The 22,022-nt window shown below is 41.7% G+C and overlaps 1 long non-coding RNA gene across 6 annotated transcripts in view; it reads left to right on the plus strand.

Annotated features, from left to right (window-relative positions):
* Positions 1–21,016, plus strand: part of LOC118251179 (uncharacterized) — a 123,427-nt gene extending 102,411 nt beyond the window's left edge. For all 6 annotated transcript variants that reach the window (XR_007707972.1, XR_007707971.1, XR_007707973.1 and 3 more), the window contains one exon: positions 20,443–21,016. This is a non-coding gene — a long non-coding RNA (uncharacterized LOC118251179). The remainder of the gene's footprint in view (positions 1–20,442) is intronic.
* Positions 21,017–22,022: the final 1,006 nt, after the last annotated feature.

Here is a 22,022-nt window from a genome sequence, read left to right on the forward strand (position 1 = left end):
TTTTTTTTCCTCTTTGGTCTCAAATGGACTTCTGGTATTGAATTCTCTGGATGTAGGATCAGCCTTTAAACTTTGACCTGCATGTGTGATGGCTTAGGCAACAGCTAATTTTGAAGCACAAAAGATTTAAGATCAGCTTTTTTCTGAAACGACTTCAATTTCTGATAAAGAGAAACAGAAAAACAAAATGACAGAACACAGTATAATACATAAAACCGAGAGGGAAAAAAATGACAGCTAAGAAATTTATCATGTAAACAAAGAAGTCCACCCTATTGAACGGTATAAAATTGAATAAATAGAATGATCTCTCCTCCACACTCGGCAACAACTCTGCTGGCAAAGCACTTAGCACCTACTCAGATTAGGCTGCATGAGTACAACAGTATTAAGTTAGCCCCACAAAAGAGGGCTTCCAGTATTAAGAGTGATCAAAGGATTTTAGCAAGGCAGGCTGGCCCACAACCATAAAGGTCCTCTAATAAAGTAGAACTGAGCAATTAATTTACTTGACAGAATGTCTGTCAGCAGATTGCAGTTTCCTTGTATTTACTTGTTGTTCAGCATTACTTGGCATTTTTGTGAACGTGTTTACCTGCAGAACTGATTGTGAGCCGGGCTCCAGAAGGATTTGATACCTGGTATTTTAAATTTGCGCTTTGTTGGTTACAGCTAATTGGTCATCTCACGCAGAGGAAGGAGGAGAAAATTAGCATGTCTGAGACATTTGCCCAAATGTTAAACCACTGTTGGCCCCATAAACCTCTCCTGCAGCAGTTGGCATTTATAGTCCGTTCCACTTGTCTCACTTCACCTGTCTCCTGGACATAATTTAGGGCACTACCTGCCAGTAGACCTGTCCTAAAACTAATATACAGCTACCCATAAAACAGCTCTGTTCTGACCTGGCGTCGGTTACCTCCCGTGCTTGTTGTCTAACCGAGTTTTATTATCCCTAAGGCCAGTGGCTCCTGCAAAATGGCTTAGGATCTTGTGGCCATTGTGGCAAACATCCTTGTAGCATGTGCTTTATATGTAAGGCAGACAGGTGTACGTGCTGTACTTTGGGGGCCAGTGTGGGGAAATTACAGCCCTAGGTTATTCCTCCAGGCAGTGGCCTGGGCTGTTTCCTCCTTGGCCTTTGGAAGCTGATGGTTCTAGGCAGGTTTTTGGTGCACCGTGGAGCTAACGATATTTTTCCTGGTTACATTATGTTATCAGCAGCCCAGCAAGAACCTGAGATGGTGTCCACTGGAGATACTGAGGTGTTAATAGCCAGCCAGTTCTGAGGTATTTTCATTTGAAACTGAACTTCAATGCTTTGCAGCATTTTTAATTCATGTTATTTGGCCACACACAGCAGGTGCAAGCACTTCTGTGGAAGAATGCACAGCAAGGAGGCTACAAACATAATAACCTCCATAATTTTATACAGGCTAGTTCACCAAAGTTCTCCTGTGCGGCAAAGTACCAGCTTTCCTTAAAGCAGTGCTAGGTTCTTACGAACTTACCTTTTAAAGGAAGCCCTGCTAATTTTCCCGTGTCCTTCCTGTCTTCTCTCCCTCTCTCCATCTTCCTTTCCAAATTCTTTCCTCTCTGACAGCCGTGTGGAAAATGTAACATTCAGTTTTGCCCACCAGGCAAAAAAAAGCTTTGGGATTTTCTGCTGTAGCTTGTCCTGTGGAGTAACTGGGGGTAACTGCTTCTGTCTCTGAGTGCTGATTATGGAGAGTAAAGTGAAGGTGAGGGCAGTACTATTGTAATGAATTCATGCTTGATTTTTCAAGAGGCTGTATTTTCAGTCACCTGCCTTATAACACCTCTTATAATTAGGTCGCTTATGTAAAAATGGATGTGTGTCTAATGTTAGACAGGTTTTTTTCTAAGGTTAGACAAGTTTTGTTTTTCTGGCTCTGATCCATTCCCATGCAAACGTGAGATTGCTTCGTGTGATACGTTCTTCAGTGCCGTGTTCTGACGAGTTTGTGTCTTAAGCAATGAGTCTGTCCCACTTACAGTGCTAATTCAGCTCCCTGCTGTTGTGTGTTGAAGGATCTAAAGCCCTCATTACCTTTCCTTAAAGTACGTCTAATTTTTATTAAACACTAAAAAGGAAACACTTTTTCCTCAGAAACCTTCCCTTACTTTTGGTGTAAGCATATAGCAAGCTTGATGCTCAGCAGTAATGGTGTTTAAGAAATGCAAGAATAGAAGGAAAACTATTAGATCCATTACAGAGCTACAGAATGTCCTGCAGCAGTGTGCAAAGCACCCCCTTTCCAGCTGGGGAAAAAGCTTTTGGAAAGTTTTGTGTGTGTAGACCAATTGTCCCTGCAGTCAGCAATCCTAAATGTGAATTCTGCTTTCTACTGAATGAACAGGCGCATGAACAAATTAAAGTTATCTAGCAGTGTTGTGACACAAACAAGAAGGGAAAGACTATAATCTGTTAGGACAGAAGTATCTTCAGTTTGTTTTGCTCCTTTTTAAACAATTCTTGACTGAAGCTGACAATATACAACAAGCGAAGAGACATGTCAGATTCTGAACTGGTTGAAGTGCTTTTTTTCACCTCTGCTTCCACTGACCTGTTACTTTTATGTTCTTTACAATGAAGTGATAAATAAGGCAATTTCCTTTCTCTTTTTGTTACCTGTTAAACACAATTCCTGTTGTTGATTGTTTTTCAAATGCATAAGTTCATCAAAAGTAGGGGCAAGATTTCTTGAGAATCTAAAATAGTCCACATAATGATCTCAGAAGCAGAAAAATTCTCAAATTAAGGAGGAAAAAGTATAGGGAATTAAGGCATCAAATACTGCGAGGCCATATTAATAGTCACTCCATGTACCTTAGGAAAGCAACTATCCTATATACTCTGAAATAAAAAATGAAGCATACCTCAGTAAAACCTCACTCATATTTTGTCTCCAAACTTCCTTACAGTTTATTTCAGCCCTCTTATAACATAGGAAATTTGACTGTAAATCTATCTAGGTAGGAGTACAGAAAAATAATAATTAAAACTGAATTTTCAAAATAATTTGTAAGAATTTGGGATCCATAATTCCACCAGGAATCGTTGCCTATTGTCACCTTCACATGCCCAAATTATGTGCCCTTAGGCTATAAATTTCAAAGAGACCTTAATCTTTCAGCAGCCTGGTATACAAATAAGGATGTTTCTATAGCAATTCTAATTTCAGGAAAAGGACGGAATGCTAACTGAATGTGAGCAGAGTGCTGCAGGTATTAAGGTGATGCATGTTATCTAAGAGGTTGCTAGAATGTGATATGAGCTGTTTTCTCTGTAGTTTTTTAGTTTATATATATATATATATATATATATATATCAAAATAGAGGGGGAAAAACATGCCCATGTAATAAGTCTTCATTGACCTTACCAGTGCTTTTGATGCTATTAGACTTCTAGCTCTGTGAAAATTGTTGGCACTATTTCCGAACTCCTGGATGTCCAGAAAAGTTTGTGAAATTATCCGTCATCTGCACAACGGTGTGCTGGATGGAGGCTGTGGCTGGCACTCTGTTGGATCCATTTGTAATAGCAAAAGGAGTCAAGCAAAGGTATATTTTGGCACAGACTGTTCTTTGGACTGTTCTTTGTAGTAATGATTGATGATGCCACTAGAGACATGATGCCAGGAATATTTATTAAATTTTGAACATCTGGCAAGCTCTTTAACCTGAGCAGATTGAAGGCCTCCACAGCACTGAAGGAGAAGGTTATATGTGAACTTCTTTGCGCAGGTGGTTCTGCTTTCGTTGCACACACTACAGAAGACCTCTAGTTCACGACCAACAAATTTGCTGTGGCAGCTAAAGTCTACAGATTTATCGCCAGTCGGAAGAAAAGCAAGGTTATGCTCCAGTCCAGAGCCGGAAAAGCATATACAAGATACAGTATCAGAATCAACGTACCAGTGTGGGTAATGGATTTCATTTATTTTTTAAGAGATTATCAGAAGTCTAAGAAATCACATGCTGAATTAAAAATGCATGTTTTGCATGTGAGATTGCATCATAAATTGACACCTGCATGGGATCCCACAGAATACCAGAGTTAGTGTTTATTTTGCTGTAGTAATTTACACATTAGTCTGTGGCTGTGAAACATGGACAAGTCATTGCTGGCGCATCAAAGAGCTGGAAAAATTCCATCAACAGCACCTTCAAGCTATTATGCATATCAAGCTGTAGGATAAGAATCAGAAATAACAAGATTTTGCAGAGAGATTGCACAAACAGTATTGAAGCAATCATTATAAAAGCATTATTTTACTGGACTGGACATGTCCTCCCTGTTTAGGACATAAAGCTCCCACAGTATATGTTGCATAGTAAATTTACAACAGGCAGCAAGCAGATGAAAAGTCAGAGAAAAGGAGAGGCATTTGTCCAGAAAAATTCACTCCCTGGTTGCTACACAGATGCCATCATTTGGGAAACTCAGCATCAGCTATTAATATAGAGTACTACAGTATGAAGTGAGACATATTGGTCAATGGAGCCGAAAAATAATTCACAACTGAGAACTTGTGAATAATTTTGCCCTTGTTGAACATCTGCAATTGAATCACGGTATCTATATGCAGTTGTACTAAAATCAATTTTGGAAGAAACCAAATCGTAGTTGAGGAGCGATTTAGGCATCGTTCTCTCCATGACCACAGGAAGACTAAGTTGTGCTTTAGGAAACAGCTGCAGAGAGCGGTGTTAGAGACTGGTTGCTGCTGCTCCCTGCCCAGCCTGTGGGTTTACATATGTGCTAGGTTACTGGCCAGTGTAGCTCTGCTAATGGAGTGGAAGTGGGTTGAGAGTGAATTGGGCTGAAAGAGAAGAAACCCTGACGTGGTGCTGAACAAGTGCTGCAGTGGCTGAAAAGAGAAGGCACGAGCTCAGCTTCCTATCTGGAAATGATGCAGGTGATTAAGTCCTGCTCCAGTGAAATGCATTTTAATTTACACAGCTCTCCAAGAAGGCATCAGTTCGTAGGCAATGGGTAGCTGCAGTCGGCGACTTCTGGGATCCCGCCGTGGAGCATGCAGGGGACTGGGCTGCAGGCTTTGAGATGTGCAAGTTCCCTGTGGATCAGGATTGCTTCTCATTTCCCTTGGTTTAGGGAATGCTGCAAGAGGCACGCTTGTGCACAGGCCTCCCCAGCAAACAAAGGGACAGACGTTCATGGGTGTTGTTCCCTCCTGCTTCCTTAATATGCAAGCTTATAATGAAAAGGAGATTGGAGGGAAGGAAATAATCAGATCAACTGCTGTCGTTTACATTTAATTGCTGCGGCTGCCATTGCGGCACTAAGCATTGACATGTGCTCAAGAAAGTCTGAGAAATGTTGCATTTGGTTCTGTAGCTGCTCTTTAAACAAGAGTTATTCAAATAAGAGCCTAAGATGGCAGGCATTCCAGAGCAGTTGCTCTGCTAAGCAGGTCAAAGGAGGAGCACAAAGCACGTCTCAGATCTTGGGAGGTGTCTGTAATAAATGTAAACAAGCCAATTAGAATATATTGTTTGCTGAAATGAAACTTCAAAACCAGGGGTGGTTGTACGCAGCCTATAGGAAATGAAGTGAAAGCAATTCAGCGTGTGTAAAATTGATAGGCAGGGTTTTATCGCGTTCTCCTTTTTATCTAAAGCATCCGAAATTCAGTAAATATATTCACTTGCCCTACTTCTGAGAGTAATTTTTCATCAGATTTTCAGTAATTGGATATCACATATTTTGTGGTCTTATTCCATGTAGCCAAAAAAGAGTAAAATGATAAACTGAATTACTTTAGGCTGGCCAGTTTTTATGGGGAAGGAAGATAGACGGGATGCTGTAGGAGTAATCCTCTAGACCTAGAATGTTTGAAAACTTTCAGGCTAGTAAAAGGCCCCGTCATTGGCATGCAGTATTTCATCTCTGCAACGAGATATCGTTTACCAAAAGAAAGGGGGGGGGAAAAATCAAGTGTTTTATTGTAAAACCTGTCTAGATTTTTAATGGAATATTGGAAGGAGGAAATACTTTTGTCCTGGCAAGACCTCAAGGGTACTTTTCTTAATTTCTCAGTTCATTTTATTCTTTTATCTCAAGTATGTAAAAGGGTTTCTGTATTCCCGTTATGAAAATGTGAATATTTTATACCACAAAAGAGAACCATTTTTTTTTTTTTGGTAAAATATTCTTTCAGAAGAAACACAATCGATGTAGTCAGAGCTAACAAGCAGATGGATGTATTTGAATGCCATTATCTTATGTACAATGATATTATCTCTTTCATGAAAAATTCAGCAGTTTGGGCTGCTTTAGTCAAGGAGAAGGAGGAAGTAGGAAAGAAAAAATAGTGAGAAAAACATGATCAGACTTGGAATCCCTGAGGGGGTCACATTGCATCATTTAGCAGGAGAATAAGCAATGCAGAAGGAGCAAAGTTGGTGGAGCTGCTGTCTGCTCTCCTTATGGCGTTCTTGGCTCTGAGCTCTCTTCAAGCCCTGCAGCTGTAGGTGGGCAGCTCTTGGGCCTGCTAAAGCATCACACCATGACATTTTTATCATCAGTCTAGGAGAAGAAAATAAATTTGCTAACAGAATACAGTTGGCAGGCTAATACTGCCTTGTCACATTCCAGACATCTCCAGGTCTGGCCTGAGCTAGAGGAAACAAGAGTGAGGGCCAAGAAGATCATGATGGACATGTTATATAAAGAACAGAAATGCATTTGGTGGAAGAAAAAAAAAAGGGGTGTGTGGGGGGGGGAAGGTGAGGGTTTTCTGTACTAGAAATCAGGTATTCCTTGTGATTTCAGAAATGGGAGCACTTGTGCATGTGAAATATTAGCACTTGGAGTTGGAAGGCTCTGTAAAAGTTATCCTCAATTCTCTCTGACTTTGGAGAAATATTTGATTTCCTTTTAGTGAGGGGGGAACAAACAAAAAAACCTTAAATACTGTCAAGGCATAGGGTCTCACCCTGTATTTAGGTGTCCTGCTATATCCAGCAGCTGATAAAAGGCATGTAACTTGTATGCAAAAGATTAGGTTTTGCTCTCCCTGGGAGTGGTGTGCCAGAATGGTTCCCACTGCGGGAATTGGGTACTTGTGGCATTTTATGCTACACGAGCTGCTTATCTGCGACATTCTCCACGGTGGTTAAACAGGAAGAGGGAGTAGAGAAGCTATGCCTTTTGCTGCACAGTTTTAATGGTGAAAACTGGCTGGAAAAAAATCAAGTTCTCGCCAGGTAACATTAGAGTTGAACCATGTCAAGAATGGACGTTTCATACAACACGTTCCAGCAGGACAGCGTATGATACAGTCACTCAGCTGGGTGGCTGAATGGTGTCGAGCATTTGGTGGATTGGAAGAATACAGACTGGTGGGGAGCTTCATATCGGCAAAATGACACATGGGTATAAGGGTCACTGTGCTCTTCTAAGCTGTGCTCAGCAGCTATGCTCCCGCAAACTTAGGGTATGAGATGATTCACATCAGAAGGCAGATGCATGGATTAAATTCATTTTTACATGCCTACCAGGAGAGAGCTGCTTGTGTCTGGTGAAAGCACGGGGTTCCTGAATGATGGAGTCTGTACTGCAGAAGCATCATCTTGCAGAGGGTCTTTGTTCTGCAGGGCACCCGCCCCGACCCAACAACATTTGGGGCAGTGCTGAATTTTGTTTAGTTTACATTATAGAAAATTTCAGAAAAATGAGTAACTAAAAAAAGGTATTATGCAAACAATGCAACTTCTTTGGGGTTCTGGACGTGTCATGGAATGTCTTAATGATGAATGTTTAGGAAAATAGTTTTCATAAGCGACCAAACAGATTGACTGCAGATTTCCGTAGCTCAGGTTGTGGGGAGACATGTAAACCCAGATCAGACCTTCAGAAGTCCTTGCCCAATACTTGATGTTTATACCCAGTCCTGCTGCCTTTTTCAGTGTGTTTTTTTTCCAGACATAGTTCAGGATTAGAGCATGTAAGAGTAAGATTTACTTTGGTGTAAGGTCTTGAATGTCATTGAGATGTTCTGCTAATCTAGAGTTGTTTATCTTTGTTTGAATTTCAGTTATAACCTTACATCAGGTTTAAGTATAATGGTTTTCTTAAACCTTAAAATTATTACATCTAATTGGGAACGTTTTTTGTTTTTTCCCCCCTCAAAATGGTGAGTTACTCAATTCCTGTGTCATGTCCCTTTAGAAAAATAAAACAGGTAGGAAAATATTCAGGTCACTCCTGTAAAAATAACCCCCTTTTTTTTTTTTCTTTTTGATGAAGTTTTGTTGAAGTTTGTTGAAAGTTCTGGCATTTGGTGGACTGATAGAAAAAGTAGGACTGAAAAAATATTTAATCTAAGTTGTAAAGGAGCTTGGAACCACACCACAAGCATCATAATTAACTTTAATAATTATAAATGTAAATGCAGACAAGCCACAAGGTTTTAATGGTGTGCCACATGCTTCTGCTAATTATTTTAGAGTTTGGACACATTCAGTGCCAGCTAATTATAAACCCTGCTATGGAAATCATCTGTTTATATTAGACTTATTGATCTCTAGTGTTTAAGCAATATGAAAAGGGAAATCTACAATGCTGTACCATCTGCTTTGTATTCCTAATTGCTTTTAAAGAATCAAATATATAAATAGTCAGCTTTTTATATGTTGGGCTTCAAACTCATTCAGGAAACATGTTTTGCAAATCTAAGTGAACAAGAAAAAGATGGAGTATTAATTTATTCTCTCTTCCCCTCCAACTTTCTCCATCCTTGTGTCTCTGCAGTTCAGTGACTTCAACACAGGAGTAGAAAACACGTGTGTCCCAGAAGTCCCACATATTGGTCAAGCCAGCTGAGAAGCTATTCAGTTTATCATTTACATCTTTTAATTGCACATTTTCTTTTACTCCTTGCCATCAAACGCACCTTATGGTCATGAACATTTCTTGTTATTCCACTTAATGGATACACAGGAAGAGGGGAAGGGAAATTAATGTTCAAACTAACGATCACCTCCTCTGGGAAGTATTTGGCTTTATGACAGATTAAGCCTATTGGGCTGTATGATGGGCATTTGTCTGGGGGGAGATTCAGACCTTGGATTATTTTTTTGGTTAGGAGTACAACTATTAAATATTTCTGCTATTTCACAGTAATTTCATATCATTGCTGATTTTCATGCTGGATAAAATAGTTCTTTGCCCACCTAGCAAAGTCACACTTCGTCACTTATACCTGGACGGTCTCTTTTGTTAGGTACTTACTAAACTTTGGTCCTTTAAAATTCTGTTAATAAAAAGATGAGTCCTGCTCGGTGTTTGCAGGACTCCTGGGACGTGCGTCTTCCCCAGACCCATTTCACAGGTTGAGGAGAAAGGAGCAGAGCTAAAGGGATTTGTATTGGTATTCCCAACTCTCCAGCCCTTTCTGATGTCTTATCCCCTAGACTTTTTGTTCTGCTTTCGCAATTAATTTCTGCAGTGTTCCATGCACAAAAAAAAATCTTTTTCTAAAGTCAGAAGTTCTAGCTTAGCCTAATCATTTTGTTGTCCCGAGAGGGGGTGGCTCGTTATGGGGCTCAGCACACAGGGTACGCAGTGAGGTTACTTCTGGAGGAATCCTGCCATGTATGCAAGGAGAGTGAAGGTTCAGAAGCGTGTCCGGTGTGAATTGTCACCATGCTGAAACTTTTGAAGCCTGAGATGTTTTATGACAATATGCGCAGGACAGGAGAGTGCCCAAAGAATTGCCGTCTTTTTGACAAATTGAGAAACTGGGCCAGATCCCCAGCTAGTGTCAATTGTAGTAGTTCCACTGAAATGCATGGAGCTGTGCCAGGCTGCACCAGCTGGGAGCCTGGCAATAGCCGTTTAAAATTAAACAAGTTAATGCACTTGACTGCTGCAGTTAAGAGGTCCTGGACCTCTGCTGCTTTGCCTATTGGGAAGTTGTTCACGCCTGCCTAGGCAGCTCACTGCCGTTGCATCCCCATTTCACAGCCTTGCTTTGGGCGAGGGGTAAATGGTTATGATGGGGCTTGGTGGAAGAGAACTGGTCTTTAAAGATGCACCAAGTGTTTGTGGGTGCAGATTGCTCCTTTGCTTTTCTGAGCTGACATTGTTCTGTTCCTGTGTTTGTTAAATTGCTCTGCTTAGCCTGGCACTTCGGAAGAAAAGTCTGTCACATATGGCTTTATGCTTATCCTCTTCTAGTGCACATGCACACCCTTATTTTAATCTGTCTGCATGTACATTAGTAGTGCAGGCTTCTATTATTATCTGAGTTTATTATAATTAGGGCTTCTGCTTTTCTGCAATTCAGCAGGGACAGAAGTGCAGCTTCAGTTTTCTACTGCTCTAAAATTCAGGCTTCTTCCCAACAGTGAGGTACCAAGCAAAGAAACAACACTGCAGTAGGTTTTTAAATGACCTTTCTAATAAATCTCACATTTACAGTGAACAGAGTAATTTGGAAGCTTCCAGAGAGCTAGCCAAGCTCCTGATTTGATTTCCAGATACTTACCGTCTTTGCCTTTAACCCATCAGCATGAACAGTAGAAGAGAAGAACTGCTGACAGCACAGCATCATTCGTTCGCCTGGTGTTGGGGAGCAGGTAACGAGCATGTAGGAGGATGGGTTCCTTTTGGCGACACTTGGGGCAGGACTTGCTGTAACAATATGGGATTTGGTTAGGCAGTTTGCAGTGGGCTGGTGCCTATGGCACTGTGTGGAGGGCAGAGTATAGCAGTGGTCTAGAAGACTTCTGTCTTGGTGTTAGCATCACTGCATCTTCTCTAGTGGAAAGCCACTGCAAGATAGAATAAGCACAAGCACCTTCCTTGGCAAAAGATGGATACAGGAAGGATTAGGTTGTAATTTCTACTCACAGTCAGCAATACAATCATTACCTACTGTTGTGTGAGTCCCCTCTTGGAAATCATCACCTGGGCTGGTGATGATCTGCCTATGTGTACAGTTCAGTTTTTCCAGAATGTAAATGTTATACCTCTTCTGCAGTGCTTTCAGGGGCCACTTCTGGTGGCATTAGCATTTTAACATTATTATTATTATTAAGAACTGGATTGCTCACTGGAAAATGAAAGTGAAATGTCAGATGCAATTAGGGGAGATGCCACCCACTGTATTCCCCCGGCTCCTTTGCTTGTTGCCTTCCCGTATGGTCCCTGTCGGGCATAAAACCTGCCGGGGCCCTCAGTGAAGCTATCACGGGTGAAACTTCTGTTGTGAACACAGCTCTGGTGTGGTCTAGATTACTCGGGGCCTTGGGAGATCATGGAAAGCACCTAATATTTCATTAAAAAGTGTGAACAGAAAATAAGAAGCAAAAGAATTATGTAGTTTTGTCGGACAAGACAAATCCAGTTGTATCCTTCAGTAGCACTGAGTCATAGCTCTAGGTGCTGTGAGGTTAAATAATTCAGTCCTAACTTGCCAGAGGTGGGGATTATTACTATGGCAGAGGCAAAATTTGTCAGAAAAAGTTCTCTGGCCACACTGGAGGTGAAAGCGGTCGGTTTTTGATGGTTCTCTTATCTGGACAAAAGGAATTCGCTTTACAGATTTAGATGACAGCTGAACACTTTGATGTTTTATAACCTGTAACTAATACATCACTACGATTGAGGCCGTCTGCCCCCATTTGTCTTCCCCTGCCTTGGTGTTACATGCCACCATGGAATGATTACATGAGTCATCACCGACTCGGCCAAAAACCAGGCTTCTGGTGTTTAACCTGGAATGTGAGATTACTGCACAAAAGCTCTGCCAGAATCGCAGTGACCCTGCAAACCAGGGCAACTTCAGCAGTGTGGTACCTGCGAGGATTTGCAACCTCCCGGGGCGAGAATACAGGAGCCTGGTATGATGATGCATGGTCTCCTTGCACCTGACAGCTATATTCTCTTCAGAGAGAGTAAGTGGGCTTTTGTGTAGAGACTGCCATAAAAGCAACAAAAGCACTTGTTTCAGGCAAGCAGAAGCTATGTAAGAACCAAACTAAGCAGCTGTAAACCACTAATTTTGAGGAGGAGGAAAATGGTGCTAAGCTGCATGGAAAGCTTCAGCCGATGCGCTGCAAAATGGCGAAGACACTCAACTCCCCTAAGATCAGGGCTATAATAGGAACTCCAGTGACCCTCTACTACAGTGGGGCTTCTATGGCACTATAATTAGGGTTATTACGATGAAGTCAGGCATATAAATGTTAACATCCTGCTCATTAAAATAGCTCTTCTCAGAGAATTAAGAATTCTGCATTTTACATTCATAAAGTGAATATAAAAACTTAACTTGCAGTTTCTTTGATTGCGTGTTGGAAAGAGTTAAAATTCTCTATGTAGATCACTGTAGTTTTATTATGTAAGATGACCTTAGGAACTGTCATCCCCCTTGAATTTACACAAAGAATTCAAAGTAAAGGTTTTCTAGGTTACACTTCTTTTTTCAACCCTTTGTCCTGTCAGCTCAGTCCTAGATATCTTCATCTGCCGACATGCCCAGATGTGCAATGAATGTTGATTTGAGCTGGCCCCTCAACCCCTCCCTGCTGGTGTCATTAAAACCAGGGAGGTAGCTGCTCCCCTGGCATCTTTGGCAAGGCTTGGCTTTACACTGCGGACTAAATTATTGATGAAGAGCACTTCTGTCGCAGTATGTTTTACCCACCTTTAAATGAAACAGTGCGGATAGAGCTGTCATTGCCTCCTCACTCCCTGCAACTTCTACATGACATTTATGATGTGGTTCAGATTGCACTGAAGCAATTAATTTCCAGTAGAGCCTGCACTCGAATGAAGTTCCCTGACAATTACCAAGGGCTGGTTTTTCAGCGAGCATACTACACAGTCATTGATACAGTATACAAAAGAAAACATCACAATATACTGTAAAGGTTTGTTGGTCTTTTTTGCTGAATCCGATGCTTAGTGTCTGAACATCTTTCACATCCTTTTCACACTGATAGCTTTTCTTAACAATGTGGAGGGAACCTGGTGTTCAGAGCCATGCTTTGGGCCGGATCCTCCTGTGTGCTGAATGCCCTCAGATCCTGCTATAGTCGGTAGGACCCAAGTTCTGCCATCTGTTAGGAAAAGCCTCACCAAAAATGTCTGTCAGTTTTGGTAAGAGACAGCCAATATCTTCACATCAGACATCTGTCTGCACCTGGAAGCAAACCCTGTTCTTTAATTCTGCTTTCAGCCTTTAAAATGGTGCTGGGTACTACAGGAGCTGCTATTTTCTCTCTCTTCTGGGTATCTGAACACAAGGGTGGACATTTTTGTGTGTGTGAAGGAGGAATTCTCTGTCCTTAGGATTTGTGTAGAATAAAGAACAAAATAGATTTTGTTTATATATGTTGTTTCTCTCACGCTTAACAGTCTCCCTAAGACCTTGATAGTGAGCTCACTGCATGAACCATCTGCCAATCTGTGAGCAGGGAGATTTTTGTCCAGGCTTGGGATTTATAGCCTGTTTCACTGCAGAAGGGAACACTGACCCGAACGTGGGACTGCACCTGCTACTCCTCTTGAAATGGAGCCACCAGCTTCCACCTGAGTAGCTACCAGAGGTGGACAGAAGTAGCCACGGTTTCGTGTTTTAGCAGAAGCACAGTACAGCTCTGTCATCCCTGTCGACAGAGCTGTCAAACTAACACAGGGTGAGAATTCAAACTGGCACCTATGCATCAGGGTGATGGGCACTTCAGGAATGCAGACAAAAATGCAGACAGGACATTGATGGATAAACTAATACGTGGACTTGTACTTACAAGCTCAGGCTCAGAGGTGAATATTCTGACAACTGAAACATTTTGACACAAGTACGTAATAAGAAAATGTGTGAACTTGTTTGGATGAAATCAAATGCATCTTTACTTAGACCACAAAACAGTCTGCTGGAGGTTTGGAAAGACAAACAAAATTTGTCTTTCATACAGTTCTGATATTCCTCCTGTACCTCCTGGTACAATTAGCAATATCAGAAGGTGACCCTCTGAAATGTGGCCTGATGTGTTGTGGCCCAGGAGATGCTCTGGTGTGTACACTGGGCTCACACCACAGCATTTATGAATTTAGGAACCTCTCTTTAAGTATTCCTTCTGAGAAAATTGTAGCAGTAGTGTAGTTGTCTGTGATTTCTTTTTTTTTTTTTTTCCAGATTCATGAGATTTAAATTTCATTTAAAGTAGAGGCAGTGGAAGTAAATCAAGTAAAGGGATTTTTTTTTTGTTTTCCATGGCATATTTAACTAGAATAAAACTAGGAATTCTGAAAAATACCCAAATGTGCTTGCCCCACAAACCTGTATTGGATTAGTTCAGAGTGTCTGAAATATTTTGAAGGAAGGGCTAGCATCCTTCTGATGTGGAAGCTCTTCCCCAGTTGCTTCATCTCTAGGGGGAGGCACTTAAAGTTGTTGGTGTGGCTAAATTATAGCAAGGTGTCTTCAAGTGTCTCATTAGTATCTCAGAGGTCAGAGGAACTTATATTGAAATCGCTGGAACCTGAATAAGATACTATAAAATGTGAGTAAGGAATCTGGCGTGTTCTTCACATTTTAGTGGTTTTGCTTTTAATGATTTTACCATCATTCTGCAGTTAAGGTTAAACAGAAAGGCTTATGGGATTCATTGCAGTGTTATGTTGGAGAACGAGGGAAGCTTATACAAGGCATTTGTAGGGGAGGAAGCAGCCTTTAGTGAGTGTTTCAAAACTCCTGTAGATATATATATAGGATCTTTGGTGAGACATGAGGAAGGTCTTCCAACTAAATCATGTATTTTGAAGAATCATGTTGCTTTTGTCCACTTTTGTCCGATGTTTAAGCTGCTCAGGGACAGATCCCTTAAGTGCAACGCATCCTTTCTGCCCTGGATCTGAGAGCACCAGTGCCCAGATCTTCTCCGTCAAGTTTGGCTATTTTAATATCAAGATCTGCATCTTTGCTAGAACGGTATGTTTCACCCTGGGATTCTAGAATAAACTGTGCCAGCACCTGTATTAGCTGTGTCTACATTAAAAATAATTGGGTGGTACAGTAAGCTAATCAATCTAGTAATTTGCTGATGTGAGTGCTGGTTGCCTGTTGTGGTTTTAGCAGCAGATGTTAGGACAGTAGATGGAAAATTCTGTTTGGTGTCACTTTCATTTCTGTCTTCTCACTGGTAGGTACCAGTAATGTACTAACTTAAAAAAGGTTTGGAGTTTGGTTACCCATTAAAACATGATATGAATTCATCAGTTGCTTCCTATGGCTGGCGAGCTGTGGAGCTGCCTTCCTCTGGGCATTGATGCGCCGCTGGAGAGCAGCTGACCAGCGATGCTCTCCAGCTCTTGCGTGCCTGCCCGCTCCCCATGGTAGCTGCCAGCCCTGACTCCAAACAGCCTCACGTCTCTACACAGCCCTCTCCTGAATTGTTTTAAGTACAGGGAAGGAATCAATGATCCTGCCTCTGCCCCCACGTTTTACCGTTTTTATTTATTTATTTATTTTTCAGTAGATTGAGAATACTCTGGTCTTGCTATCTGTAATTCTTTAAAACACCCTGGGGTTGAAATGCCTTGGAGAAGACTTGATTAGTTTTGTCCCTCTCCCTTTGTCCCCTTTTTTTTTTTGTAGACCAGGAATTTATTGACATGCCTACTTCTGTAAAGCAGTGTTGCAGTGTAGCCTTGATACATATTTCTCATATAAAAACAGCCTATCAATCAGTATTTTAAAACTTTTCCTGTATTTAGCAATCTAAATAAAATTGGCTTTATTTTAAGAGATTCAGGAAATTGAGGGAAGAGTAGAAGAAGGAAGGGATCACCACATGTTTGAAGAAGTGATGTAGCATCATGTGGCATGGGTGGAAACTGATTTTCCGCAGGCCTGGAGTGCCAGGGCAGCTGTGACAGTGAAGGCTTGGGAGGCAAATACGGGCTGATGTCCCTGGATGTGAATGGGTCGGTGGGTGGTATGGGACAGGCACGGCACTGGAGACAGAGGGTTGGTGGTGCTGGTGGGGAGCAGGACAGAGTTAGGGTAGAGCTTTGTGGAGAAAGTTTTGGAACAGGAGGAGAGTGGTAGGAAGATGGCCTGGATTTGGAAAAAAACATTTCACCATATTTGAAGTGCTCCCTGTGTACAGAGACTCAACCATGGGGAGTTGCTTTCCACTTCATTGCTGAAATTCAGAGATGAGCAGTGAGGCTACTGGGCACTGATGGAAAAATAGTGCTCTGGCTTGATCCAAGTGTACAGTTCTGTCTGCTCGAGCTGGAGAAGACTGATGATGGAGCAATACGACAGATTCATTTACACTGGAAAATAAATTAAAAGGCTTATCTTTAAAATACCTACAAAATTTTGTATATGTGATTTAAGGCTCATGATTCTTTATGGCTACTAGCCTAAACAAGGTGGGAGTCTGAGCTCCAGATTTTTGAGTAGGACAAGTTCAAATTTCTCTTTTGAGTGAAAGTTACTATATTTTAAATTTATGTGAGCAAATTTTCGTTGTTGCCTGGAGAACTGGGATATGACTCTCTACTCTGTTGGAGCACTTTTCTGCTGGTGCTGCAAATAAGCTTTGTACAAGTGTTAAAAAATGCTGTTAGGAAGAAGAGAATTAGACCTCAGTATGTAAAATAGGGAGATGATGCAGAGTAATTTGAGTAGGAAATCCTGGGACATCAGCGATGCTCCAAGTGCAAATTTTAATATGTATTTAACTGCAGAGCTGCTACCAAGGCCCCCATAAATATTTATTTTAAGGTTAATTTGGAAACCTCGTTCAGTGTTTTGGCTGCCTAAAAGACGGCCCACTGTCATTAGCGAGAGTCGCATGGTTGAGTTCCAGTGCTCTGCTCTGAAAATCTCCCTCTCTTCGTTATGTACACAGAAATAAATGAGGCAAACAGACCATTCTTTTGAAAAGACAATTTTGTGTATAATAACGTGTTAATGTTTTAATCCAGTTGTCTGCACTCCCATAAGGCAGGTAAAGGAGCTTCAGATCTGAGTTCTGAACCTTTTCTTAATGACAGATTTCTTTGGTCAGAAGCAAGTCAAGCTCTCCCTTTGTCATCCTGGCTTATTTTTCAGTCTTGCTGTCTTTCCACAAGACAGCAGTGAGAGATTGCTATGAAACTAATTATGTCTGACAGACAGATCGAACCAAATATCCAAAGGATTCAGAGTATAGTTCATTCCCCTTTGCATAGCAGAATACCACAAGGCAAGGAACATATAGATGACATTATTATACTAACAAATAGCTGAGGGAATTTTTTTTGCTCATTTTATCCAAATTAGACAATTTAAGACAATTATGGTTAAATTCCCATCCCAGGCTGCAGCTCAGTTATACCTTGATGTGTTGGTAGTTGTAAAGAGATATATATGAAATATTACCTAAGAGGAAGCCGTGTGCTTTAGTGGACCTCTATTGTCTCTCAGAGGGCAACCACAAGGGAGAAATAAGGGTCGTGTCATATATGCATAGCCAAAGCATCGAAGATTTATGACTTAGTGAATATGTAGATGTGCTGGTGTTCTTGACCAAGCTGTGGAAGCTGTCCTTGAGTGTGTCTGAAGTTTTACAGTTTTTAAAAAATACTTCAAAGAGAGAAAGAGACAAACAATTATATGCATGCAGTCTTGGAACACTTGGGCAGTGTTCTCTGCAATTGCAAAAATAATGACTGCTCATCCTAGTCTCCTGGGGGGGGAAATTTCCATATTTTTGCTATCGAGGCACTTTCAAAGCCATTTAGTGCCATAATTCATACACTGCTGGATTAAGAACCATATGCCTCTTAAAAGCAGCAAGAGGCTATGTAGAGGATTTGCTGATTTAAGGAAAAGGAAAAAATAAATTAAATAGGCAGATTGAGACCTACTTTACTTCAAAGGATATTGTAATACCAATTTGTAAGTCCACTCATTAAGAAATAATTCTAAATTAATTGGATAGGGTGATGACAAAAATTATCAAACTTCAATGTGGTGAACCTGCATTTGGTTTCTATACGTACTGTAATGCCTTTTGGTCACCAGTCATCAGTAATTGTTGTTGTACATTGTTGTTGTACGAGCCGTGCCTGCATCCAGAGGCTTAAGCAGTCCTCAAGGCTCGTGAGAGGAACGTTTCATCTGGGAACCAGACATCCTTCTGTCAGAAATAAGGGATGGTCCTGTGCCATTAACGGTGAGCAATCACAGTTTGCTACAGAAGATTACAGTGTGGTGGTAGGAAATGGGGAGCAAGGAAAAGGAGAAACATGATGGGAGGAGTGTGAGTGCTGACCATGTCACGCTAGTAAGGACCACTGTTCACTCAACTGTTGTTTTTCAGGACAATGCAGTAACTTGCTTAACACCACATTTTGTAGAAAAAACCTTGTTTATAGTCCCTCTTGTTTTACTGCACGGGCTGTAAAACTCTTGCAGAGTTTTCAGCTCTTAGAGAACGTTTGCAAGAAGTTGCCTTGAATTCTGATTTCTTATAAGGTCCTAGCTGGAGCCTGTCATCCTCTTTGGGCAATGTGATTGGGAAAATAGGTTTGGATCAGTCAGAAATAGTTTAGAGGAGAACACAATAATCAGAACTCCAGAAAGTGTGGCCCACAAAGAAAAAAAAATAGAAGAAGTGGGTTACAGAGCCTAGAGCAATGATGGCTGGAATGGAGTGTGATTGGTGTCTTTGTCAAGATTCAGGTTGGATTTTAAAAAAAAAGACTTCCCTGGTCGAGGAGGTCGTAGCACCACTGGAACAGGATGCGAGTCTCTTTTACTGTGCCCTGCTTGGGACTGCATAGAAAGGATGTGAAAGGGAAATATGCTTTGTCTCTCGGGGTGCCTTCCCACCCTATGATTCTGTCTATCTCCATGCAGTTCCTAAAAGAGCTGTTGTTACAGATCCATATGTTATTCCTCTAAGCAGTGGTTAAATGAAGGAGAGTTTCCTACTTGCTCCTTTTCACTGGAAAGACGCTATCAATAGGTGCAGAACCTTGTTACAAAATGCCTGGCTTGAAAAACGGTTATTTGCTTCCTGGGAGTTTTGTAGGAGCAGGGCCAACAAATTCAAAAGCATCTAGAGAAGAAAGATCCCAAGCATTGGAGGGCAGGACTTGACTGTTGTGAATATACAGCATGTCCCAGCGTGATTGCTAAGTCTTGTCTCTGTCACGTGGGGCTACAACTGTTTGCAGTGCAAACTACCATTCCCTGGAACAAACTGCACTTTTTTTTTTTCTTTTTGCCTGTACCAACAGGAGAGGTCATGGTGTAATTGTGTCCTAAACACTTTGTTTTCTTGTGTTTCAGCCTTTCAGAAATGAATAAAGAGAGGTAAAGTGTTTTACATTTCAGTGTGTTTGAGGCTTGCTCTACAAATGTATTTGCTTAGAGAATTCACCTCAGGAAACTATATATATGTATATACATTTAGTGAAGAATAGCTACTTTTGTGCTTCAGAAAGGTTTGTAAACTTCTATATCTGCTTCTAAAAGAGACTTTCTCCTTTGTTAATCAGGGTGAATCCTGAAAAGAAACTGAAATGGGACTAAGGCCCAATGGTGTTGGTCATTTTCCATCATTCATTTCTTCTTTTGAGGTCTTAAAAAGCTTTCACACATAAACCTGATCTAAACCTCCTGTTGCCTCCCTTCCCCTTAACAGATGTGGGAAGTTTGAGGATATCAGTTGAACAAGTCCCCCAAAACCATGCCTCGGAATTCACTTTTTACTCTCATTGAAAGAGCAGTCACTTGCCTGCAATAATGTAAATTTTACTTTCATTATGACTGTACTCCCACAAGCTAATTACATTTCAGACACAAAGCCTGTCAACTTTCCTGCTCCGTGGTGATAAAGGAACCTGCTGGGTAAAATAGCCACCACTCGTGTTATTTCAGGAAATATCTAGCCTACTGTGGAGAGAGTTCTTGTTTTTATACTGAAGTAAAGAAACAAACCAGGAAACTCTAGCAGATTTACAGTAAGTGTAAGTGGCTATAATGATCAATATGATTGGACAACGTAGTTTAAAATTAATCACAGTCTTTATTTAAGGAACCTGTCTGTTTTTGCCTAGCTTATTCTTTTTTCATATTTATTGGGAATACTGCCTGAAATTGAGACCTTTCCCCCAGGATTTAAGGTAGCATGCTTTCCTTTGCAGCTGGGGTGGGCTGGAGCTGTTCCAGAGGAGTGCTGCAAAAGGGGCTGAATTTGCTCCCAGTTATTTGTTTAAGCACTAATGTCCTAGAGGTTATCACCCTAACCAAACTGTCCGAGGAGAATAAAAATGTGCAGTGAGTTCTGTGCTTCAGTGCCTTGGAGAGCCAAGTTACTTCTGAGCTCTGTTTTAACCAAGCCATCTGTTTTTGTTTTTTTTGTGTTTTTTTTTTCAGTTAAGCAAAAGAGAGCACTCAGAGTTGGATTTGCCAGCTGAAAATGAAGGCGGTAGCTTGCAGCAGAGGGGTGGTGAAAAGCCAAACAAACCAGGGTGAAGGCAGCAGCTTTCACTGCATGGCCCTTTCTGAAATAAGCTTCTGGGTGGAACATGAAGGTGCTTCTAGAGGTAGGCTTAGAGGCCCAGCTGACAGGTGCTAACTTGTTTAGCTGCTGTGCCTTGATTGCATTTGATTGTGTGCCCGCAACCTGAGCAGATTCCACAAGGGACTCGTATTCTACTTATGGCAAGTTCCTCCCACAGTACATCATGCCTTTGGCATGTGGCTTGGCCTTGGTGCTGCGCCTGCAGGAAGGAGATGACTCGAATGAAGGTGGATGAGGCTTTGAGGGGAGCTGGTGCCTTCCTGCCTGACCTGGGCCATGTGAGGGGCCATACCATTGTTTTGGTTGTGTGATAGCAGTTGTACTTTTGGTGTTGGGCTGTGATTTGGACCACCCCCCATAGCACGGCATTATAGCATTTCTCTCCATACTTGGGCATGGTTCATGGTACTGAGGAGCTACAGAGATGTCCCGGTGTCTGCTTCCAAGGGTGCAGTAGCAGTGCTGTGGGGAAAGACTGGGAGCTGAGAACAAATGAGAGCTCAGTTCTTGTTTAACTGCCCTCAGTGACGAAGCACAAGATAACCTGGGAGGATGCCCTTTTCTACTCAAGCAGAAGCTGATGTGGATCACCCTATCAGAATAGCAAGGTGTCCTGGTTTTGGCTAGGATAGAGTTAATTTTCCTCCTAGTAGCTGATATGGTGCTGTGTTTGGGCTTTAGGATGAGAATAATGTTGATAACACACTGATGTTTTAATTGTTGCAGAGCAGTGCTTACACTAAGGCAAGGACTTTTCAGCTTCTTGCTCTGTCCTGCAAGTAGGCAGGCTGGGGGAGTAGCAGCAGCTGGGAGGGAACAGACCCAGGACAGCTGGCCCAAACTGGCCAAAGGGGTATTCCATACCATCTGACGTCATGCTGAAAAATTAATATGGGGTGGCTCTGGCCAGCACGGGGCGGGACCGGCTGCTCAGGGATAGGCTGGGCATCGGTCAGCAGATGGTGAGCAATTGCATTGTGCATCACTTGTTTGTACACATTATTAGTAGTCATACTATTAGCATTTTTATTATTTTCCTTTCTTTTCTGTCCTAATAAACTGTCTTTATGTCAACACACAGGCTTTCATTTCTTTCTAATTCTCTCCCCCATCCCAGAGAGGGAGTGGGGGCGGGGGAACGGCTATGTAGTGCTTAGCTGCTGGCCGGGTTAAACCACAACACAAGGCTGTCACGTTGAAAGTTACTAAACATCACATCGTTCTCATTCAGGTTGCCAGTGCTAAGTATGAAATAAGATCAGGGAGGTCAAACTTGGCTCTGGTTGTTTAACATTAACCTTGCCAAAAAGCCTCAGATCTCCAGATTCCATGCTGCTGATAACCTGGTGTCCAGTAACCTCAGCTCCATAATGACTTGACTGCTAGATCCGAGGGCATGAGAGCACAGCCCTTCAGTTACCTGGGTATTCAT

Source organism: Cygnus atratus, chromosome 3, assembly GCF_013377495.2.
Source record: "Cygnus atratus isolate AKBS03 ecotype Queensland, Australia chromosome 3, CAtr_DNAZoo_HiC_assembly, whole genome shotgun sequence".
Classification (NCBI taxonomy): Eukaryota; Metazoa; Chordata; class Aves; order Anseriformes; family Anatidae; genus Cygnus; species Cygnus atratus.